At 36.6% G+C, this 9,359-nt stretch overlaps 1 long non-coding RNA gene across 1 annotated transcript; it reads right to left on the reverse strand.

The window, feature by feature from the left end:
- Nucleotides 1-3,659: 3,659 nt before the first annotated feature.
- LOC144341253 (uncharacterized) lies at nt 3,660-4,968 on the reverse strand. The gene is made up of 3 exons (XR_013418135.1): nt 4,864-4,968; nt 4,105-4,183; nt 3,660-3,812 (listed from the first exon to the last, which is right to left on the reverse strand). It is a non-coding gene; the product is annotated as an uncharacterized LOC144341253 (long non-coding RNA).
- Between the last annotated feature and the right edge of the window lie 4,391 nt (nt 4,969-9,359).

A 9,359-nucleotide genomic window follows, 5' to 3' on the forward strand; every position in this document is an offset into this window, starting at 1 on the left:
AGCTGTGGGATTGTTATAGATGACCTTTAGTATCCTGTTCCTTCTGTCCAGTTTGCTGAGAGTTTTTTTTATCGTGAAGGGATGTTTAATTTTATCAAATTCTTTTTGTCTGTTGAGGTGATCATATGGTCATATGGTTTTTGTCCTTCATTCTGTTAATGTGATATATTATGTTTACTGATCTGCATTTGTGGAACCATTCTTGGATCCCTGGTATATATCCCACCTGATTGTGATCTGTTATCTTTTTGATGTGATGTCAAATTTGGTTTGCTAGTATTTTTTTTGAGGATTTTTGCATCTATGTTCATCTGGGAGCTCAGTTTCTTGAGGCAAAATAAAGATACTGATGTACCCCAAGAAAAACCGTAAGGGTGAAATGACATAGTGTGTATAAATCAGTTGGCACAACGCAAGAACAACGTTTGTGTTTTGCTGCTTCTGTTGTTCTTAATAACAATACCTTCTATCACCACCACTACCACTACTACTATCATTATCACCTCTATTAGCTTTTATAGCACAGTGGGATTAAAAAATATAGGATATGAGACAAGCGTGGTGGCTCATGCCTGTAATCCCAGCACTTTGGGAGGTCGAGAGGGGCAGATCATGAGGTCAGGAGTTGGAGACCAAGCTGACCAACATGGTGAAACCCCGTCTCTACTAAAAATACAAAAATTTGCTGGGTGTGGTGGTGCATGCCTGTAATCCCAGCTGCTCAGGAAGCTGAGGCAGGAGAATCACTTGAACCCAGGAGGCAGAGGTTGCAGTGAGCTGAGATTGTGCCACTGCAGTCCAGACTGGGCAACAGAGGGAGACTCCGTCAAAGGAAAAAAAAGAATATTTATATGATATGGAGTCAGACTACCTGGAGTTTTAAAATCAACTCTATTTCTCACTAACTGTGTGACGCTAGGCAAGTTACTTGGCCCTTCTGAGGCTCAGCTTATTTATTTGTAGAATAAGGGTCGCAGCAATGCCTACTTTACAAGGTTGATGTGAGGATTAAGTGAGGTATTACTGTTAAGTGTTTTGTATATTCTCTAGCATGTGAGTATTCAAATATTAGTTGATGAAAATATTTAATAATGACTAACTGCTCAGCTATAACTTCTGTAATTTTCTAGTTATAAACTTAAGCTTTGGGAAAAATTGGAACTTGTGTGTAACTTGGTAAAGCCATCTGTGAGTAGGTGTGAAGTAAATATCCTCTGATGTAGCCTGCCAGACAATTGTCTAGAGCCATTGCAATGGCCTTTGAAAGAAAACAAATGGAACGTGGCAGGCTTTTGGCCTTCCTCCTCAGGGCCGGCATCTTGGCTCTGATGTTCAGGCTTCCGCAGACCAGCTGGCCAAATAAAGTCCAGCTGACTTTCTCCCCACTCTGTTCCTCACAATAGCAAATGGAGGGGAGAATACAAGAAGGTGTTCTGGAAGAGGTATGATAAACCCTGAGACCCTATTGTCACTAAGAAAATTGCAACCCTGATGAAGACATTCTGGAGGGAATAAGGGAAACCGAGAAGTAATGGCCAGTGGGAATAAGTATTCTTTGTAAAAAGTACTTCCCATTAGTTCAAAGAGACTTCAGATTAAATATGGGTCTCCTCACAGAATACTATATTCAGGGGGCTGTATAGCTCAGTGGTAGAGCATTTGACTGCAGAATCCTATACTCAGGGGAAGGAGAACTGGGGGCTTCTCAGTGGGTCAAAGGACTTATACTATAGTGGTAAACCAAAAGCAACTCTCTTTATAAGCTATGTAACAAACTTTAAAGTCATATGTACCTGGCTTCAAATCTTGCTTCTGCCATTAATGAGCTGTCTGATTTGGGGCAACTGATTTCCACTCTCCATGTGTTACTTTTCTCATCTATTAATGGAGATGCTATTTGTTTCCCCCCCATTGTTGATAAAGAATTTAAGATAATGATGGGAAAGCACTTAGCTAATGTATGGCACTGGTAATCATTCAGTAAATGTTACCTGAATGAATAGTAAAGGTAAGATTAGTATTGCTAGATTAATTCTCTATTAATCTTAGTATTAATAGATTAAAAGATTAATACTAATCTTACCTATTAATAAAGGGAAGATTATATTGAAATCTTGTCTCTGGCTAAGAAAATCCACTTTATCTTTCTTGAATCTCAGTACGCAACAAGAAACCCAGACACAAATCAGCAGTGTCCCCAAAGGCCTCTGCATAAGGTGCCTCTTTCAATCAGTAGCCAAGGAGATGGAGATGGAAGGTCCTGCCTGTTCTTTGTGATCCTATTTTCAAAGGTTAGGGACATGCCAAAGACATTCTGTTCTCCTTTGATGATATATTAGTTTTACTAAATCTGTCTTTTAATTCTGCACAGTTCCTTGGGAATAATGAATTTACCAGACTTAGAAAAGGGACATTGAAATAGGAGGAGCCTTTGTGGTTCTGTGACACCCAGTTGCCATGTGACCTGTGCCTGGGGATGTACAGTCTTAGGTGTTCATTTTCCCCACTGGCAATACAAAGGACCTTCATTAGCTGAATTGGAAGGTCTCTGGGAGATTCAAGTGTGTGATTCTAAACTCCATTTCCTTTCATTTATTTTGAATTTACATGACCAGAGCTTTACAATGAATATAGAAAAAAGATCACTTTTGAAGTATTCTTGGGTTTAATCATGTAAGCCAAAGTTGCTGAGCATTTACCAAATGCCAGACACTGTTTCAGTCACTGGGGGTATAATACTAAACAAAATAGGCAAAACATCATTCTCTTATGAAACTGACATCCTAGTTGGTTTGATGTATATGTTATGTGTTCATCTTTTCTTTGATATTCCTGATGTCATTCATGGGAAGTTGAATGGTAACTTTCCAAGGAGCCATAGGAATAAACCAATCATTATTTTTACACTTAATTAAATCACAGAATGTCAATATTTAGGGGTGCTTGGTTGTTCTTCCTTTGGAGTGGCCTGTCTTTCTAACGCACACCTGGGTTTCATGGACATTCATGAATATGGTGTTAATATTTCATGTGAGGGTTGGATTTTAGAGTTAGAGAATTTGGGTCAGTGCCATAATTTTGTTGTTTACTAGTGTATAACCTTGGTCAAGTCACCTTAATTTTCCTAACTGTGGTTTTAGATCATTATATTTAACACAAGACTTGGATAAAGTAAATTCAGACATAAAAATGTCCTGCTTTTTTGTGAAGATCATATATGTTATTGGATATGAAAGCATTTTAAAATAATTTTATTCATCTTATTACTAAGCAAAGTGAAAATGTTGCAGGTAGCCACTCTTCTTAGCTGTTCTAGTTATGTAATACTGTGTAACACTAACTCAAAGTTAGTGTTATAAAACAACCATTTGTTATGATCACAAATTCTGTGGGTGAAAAATTCAAACATCCCTCTTCAGGGATGGTTGTCTTTAGCCTCTTGATGCCTGGGGACTTGAATGGAAGACTTGAAGACTGGGAGCTGAAGTCGTCTGTAGGTTTGTTCACTCACATGTCTGGTGGTTGATGCTTGCTGGCTGTCAGCCTAAGTTTCTTTCCATGTGGGCCCCTTTGCATGGACTAGTGTGGGCTACCTCCTGGTTGGCTGCTTGATCCACAGCAAACATTTCAAATGAAAAGAGTATATAGAAGCTGTGTCCTTTTTTCTTCTTTTGGTTTGGATGCTTCTATTTTTTAAAATTTTTATTATTTTACCTTCAATTTTTATTTTAAGTTCAGGGGTACATGTGCAGGATGTGTAGGTTTGTTACATAGTGTGCCATGGTGGTTTGCTGCACAGATCAACTGATTACCTAGGTATTAAACACAGGGAGGGAGAAGTTGTATTATTTTTTTAAGACAAAGCCTCAAAAGTCACAAAACATCACTGCCAATGTACTTTGTTGGTCAGAGCAGCCATAAGAGAGCCAAGGTGCATGGGGAGGAGAAATGGACTATCATTTGATTGGAACAAGCAAAATTATAGAAGAGCATGAGGGATTTGAAATATTGCTGTAACTATTTTTGAAAAATATAATCTGCCACAGTCAGCCTTCTGGTCACAATAATTCACATTCTTCTCACATGCATGTAAAATATACTCACCTCTCCATCTATACACATTTATCAAAGTCCCATCCCATTATAGTGTCAGGCTCAGGTTTGTGGTCTAGAATCTCATAATCTGAAACAAGTACAGGGATGAAAAATGTTTCATAGATACAGCATCTCAATATAGCTTCTTGGGTATAGTTTCTCTTAACCTATAAACTATAGAAACAATTGTCTTCCCCACATCCACCCAACATACCATGGTAGAACTGGCATAGGATCACTACTAAAGGCATTCTTATTTAAAAAATTAGAAGACATGAGGCACACAGCAATCACTAGTCCATAGGAATTTTGAAATCCAACTAGGCATTTTTAAAATTATTTTTGCCGGTTCTTTGACTGGTTCTCAGGACTACTGCTTGAGAATGATTCTCAGTGGCTCTTGGCTGTGTTTTCAGAGTCATTCTTCCATTTCCTCAAGAAATAGTGGGCAGTGTTTTCCTTTGTATATGAGAATATATAAGGGAATATAATAATTATCTTGTAAATGTTGTAGATTTTCTATTTATTTATAGAGGTTAACCCCACTAGACAAAAGGTACCAACCACAAACATTGTTGAAATACGTGCTTACGTACGTTAGACTGATTGTAACTCTGCAAGGGAACAATGCCCTTAAGATTTTTAGAAATTCCACATTTAAATAAAGAGGATCTTTGAGACATATCCTTAAGATCTTTGAATGGGGTTTTATATGTTTGAGACACCACCTTAAGTTTGAGATCTTAACAAAGGGTTTGAATGTCATACCCTTGATTTTATCTGTAGATCATGGTTTCCCGACAGAACCCAAGATTTGATCTCGACAGCAAAGCTGTTTATTAATTTCAGCATAATTTACCATCTGGAAAGCCTAGGAATGAAAAACATTGTTATTTTTAAACCCAGAAAGTCCTGGCTCCTTTACATTCAGTAGTCTTTTCATTAGCATTTCTCTATATTTATCATAGAATGCTCTAGCAGCCTATAGTACAGGTGGCACCTTCAATAAATACTCTACCTGGAAGTCTCCATTGATTATCTAGACCAGTCAATACATTTTCTAGCTTCCATGTTATCACAGGTAATAGTGTTTCTAAACTTTCTACCAGTATATCACAAGTGTATTATTTCGGTTTCCAGAAACACTTTTATTTATTTAATTCCACTCTTTAGACTCTTCTTGAAGGCCATCAAACTTTCATTGTCAGACTTCTTAAGACCCTTTAGGTTTTCACCAATGCGCTCCTCAGTGTCTTCCCAGTCTCTATTAATCTCCAAATCCTAAAGTCACTCTCCTGTGGTTTTTAGGTAGTTTTGTTATGACAGCACCTTGTTTCCAGGCATAAAATATGTTTCATTTATTTAATGCTACATAACAAACTACTTTGAAATTTAGGATATATAAAACCCATGTATTATGTTCATGGATTCTGAGTCAGGAATTTAGACAAGGACATAATAGATGATGACTTATCTCCTCTCCATGACATGTGGGGCCTCAGCAAGAAGATTCATTCTGAGGGCTGGAATCATCTGAAGGCTTGTTGACTCACACAAACGGTGGTAGATAAAGGTTGTTGACTGGAACTTCAATTACACTGGCCATGAGCTTCTCTGTGTGATCCTTTTGTGTGGGTGAATATGGGCCTTTTCATAGCATAAGAGTTGTCTTCTTGGAGTGAGCAACTCAAAAAGAAGGAGACAGGTGGAAGCGGTATGCTTTTTGAGACCCAGTCCTGGAAGTCATACAGCATTACTTCATTCTACTCTATTGGCTGGAAAAGTCACAAGCCTTTCCAGGTTTGAGGGGAGAGGAAATAGGTGACAACTCTTGATAGGGAGTTGCAGGGTTCTGGAGGGGCATATGGAATTGAAAATATGCTGTGGCCATCTTTGGAGATTACGGTCTGCCACACTGCCTTTTATTAACATCATTCAAACATTTCTGATTTTTAAACATTAAAGCGATATGTGCATATGGCAGAAATGAAAAGACCAAAAGGTATTATACAATATGAAAATAAAAAGGCCTTCAGTTTTTTCCTAATCACAATTATGCACACTTAACCAATAGCAATTAAATTTAATCATTATTAACTTTATTATGGAGTCTGTTAAAAATGCTCTATGCACATACCAACATATGCTTATTATATTCTATCGAGTCTCTAATTTCTAAAACACTTTCTTATTTATCCATATTGATAGGGTTGTAAATCACAGACTACTCTTGGAGTTTTTCTCTTGAAAGTTTTTCTGAGTGTTTTTCTTCAAATCTGCTACGCATATGGTTTGACTAAGCTAAAATGCATCTGTATCTCCAATCACACACTGATGGCAGAAAGTAGAGCAGAAGCTGACTGTATCCTGGGATGGCAGAGTGGCCATTTAGGAGGAAAATATTGTCCCTTGATGACCAAGAGGGGGTTTTGTTCTCTCATGTTTAATGTTTTTAAGAGTTTGGTAGGGCAGATTAAAAAACTCATATGAGGATTTTTGCTTAAGTATGAGAATCTCAGGACACCTCGAGACTTAATGATTAGGGGATGAAGGGGAAATGTGTTTCAGGTTTCTGATACATGCTGTGTAGTGGAAAGAACCCTCAGTTAAGATTTTAGAGACTTTGTTCGATCTTGGGTCTTCCTATTGGTAAGCTTTGTGACCTTGAACAAGTCTCCTACTAAAAGTATGGTCCATGAAACAGCGGTATCCACATCACGTGGAAGCCTGTTGAAATCTTGAATTTCTCTCCAGAACTACTACATCTGATTCTACATTTTAAAATCTTCAGGTGGTTCACAATAAAGTGTGAAAAACACTGAACTAAAGAATCTCTAAGGTCCTTTTCTATTCTAACTTTGTAGGACTGAAAGAACTTAAAGGAGAAGGAGAAGGAGGAAACACAGCAACAGTGATGTTGATATTTTCTGAAAAAGGCAAAGATTTTCTTTTTTTCTAGTTCAAAACTAGGGTGGCAAAAATGCTGAATGATACAAAGTTGCCTGTTACATTTCGTGATCTTGTAGCTCTGTTGTAGTTTCCACCCAGAGCCTTTTCTGCTTCACTTGCTGTTCTCATTAGTCAGCTTCTCAAGGTAGCTTTCAAGAATTCTGTTAGAAACAAGCCAGGAAAAGTAAAGTGACCCACCAAAGATCATGCTTTAAGGCAGTGCTGAAAATACCAGTCATAATAGATGACAATAGTATTCCAGAAAGAGTCTCAAAAGATGTAAAAGATTTAGTTAAATAAAGCCTAGAACAGTAAGTGGTGTTTCAGGTGATTTAACACATGGTAGAATAAATAAAAGAAAGGGAGTTACTTTATTCCTCTTACAAAAACATTTTCTCCTTCCTCACTGCAGCTCAGTATGTGGACATAATAGGAGTCTATTATGGTGAATTTATTCCTTCCTTAATCTTTCCAATAAATATTTAGTGGGCACCTATTAGGTGTCAAACCTTGTGCTGTAAAAAAAAAAAAAAAGAAAAGACAGGAACTTTATTCTTTTATTTTTAATAGTTAAGTTAAAATTCACATACTACTATATGATTCACATATGTAAAATATGTGAATTTAATCATTTTCATTGTATTCATCAACATGAGTAACCATCAGCGGAGTCAATTTTAGGACACTTTCATCACCTGAAAAGTCCTATGCCATTTAGCTATCACTCTCCTGTCTCCCCTTGCCCCAGCCCTGAGCAGTTACTGACTACTTTCTGTCTACAGATATTTCTTTATTCTGTACATTTTATATAAATGGAATTAAGTGATATGTGGTCTTCTTGTGACTGGCTTCTTTTCACTTAGCATAATGTATTCAAGATTCATTCATTTTGCATGGATCATATTTCATTCCTTTCACAGACAAATAGTTTCCTTTAAATAGAGCATCACATTTTTCTTATCCATTTATCAGTTCATGAACAGTTGGGTTGTTTTCACCTTTTGGCTATTATAAGTAATGCTCTAATAAATATTCACATGCAGGTTTTTTTTTGTGGACATATATTTTCATTTCTCTTGACTCTGTACTTAGGAGTGAAACTGCTAGGTCATACAATAAATAATTCTATGTTTTATCACTGAATAACTACAAGGCTATTTTCCAAAGTGGCAGCATGAAACTTCACTCCTAGCAAACTTAAAGAAGTGGGGTTGAATTGGAGGGGGCAGTATGTGAGATATTTGACAGCATGTGGTCTGAATCTCATCACCCCATCCATTTCATTTTTCCCACCTCCATCTGTATATGTTTCTTAAAACATCCTTATATGTCCCTGCTGAAGGACCTACCAGGGAAACTCACTGACTGGTGGGCTCATGCCCTCAAGGATGTGATACTCAAGGTGCTCCATATTATGACGTAAGCAGAGCAGTTTAAACATTGTTAGCTTTATGTTCTTGAATGTATAGTTCATTTATTTCTGCCTCAGTTTCCTTTTCTCTTGGATTGCCATAAAATATTGAAATGCAGAATCTTTAATAGAGTTTCTGACATATTACAGGTAACCCATGGTAATGATTGATATACCACCAATAAAAAATAAAAAGTTGTATTTCTATCTAGCTGCAAACATGGAAAATAAAATGTATATATGCCATTTACAATAGCATAAACAGACCATATATATTTAACAAATTTTAATTATGGATACATAATAGTTATACACATTTATGGGGTACATGTGATATTTTCATACAAGCATACAATGTGTAATGATCAAATTAGGGTAGCCATCACCTCAAACATTTATCATTTCTTTGTGTTGGGAACATTTCAATTCCACCTTTTTAGTTATTTTGAAATATACCACAAATTATTGTTAACTGTAGTTGGGCTATCGTACTACAGAATGCTAGATCTTATTCCTTCTAACTGTATTTTTGTACCCATTAACCATTCTCTCTTTATGCCCCCCTCTGCACTACCCAAAAAGATATAGAGACTCTACTACACATTCTAACATATTCCTCAGAGATTTAAAGAAGACCTAAGTTTATGAAGATAGATAACATGTTACTGAACTGGAAGATTTAATATGGTTTGATTAGACCTAATTACAAACTAAATGAAATCTGCATTCTTTTGTGGAAATACACAACTTTATTCTAAAATTTATGTGAAAATACAAGAGATAAAGAACTTCCAAAGCTATCGTGAAAAAGAACAAATTCAGATGAATTATATTACTTGATATCAAGACCTGCAGCAAACCACAGTAATCAAGACAGTATTGTATTGGCATAAGGATATACAAG

The sequence above is a fragment of the Macaca mulatta genome, chromosome 6 (assembly GCF_049350105.2).
Source record: "Macaca mulatta isolate MMU2019108-1 chromosome 6, T2T-MMU8v2.0, whole genome shotgun sequence".
NCBI lineage: Eukaryota > Metazoa > Chordata > Mammalia > Primates > Cercopithecidae > Macaca > Macaca mulatta.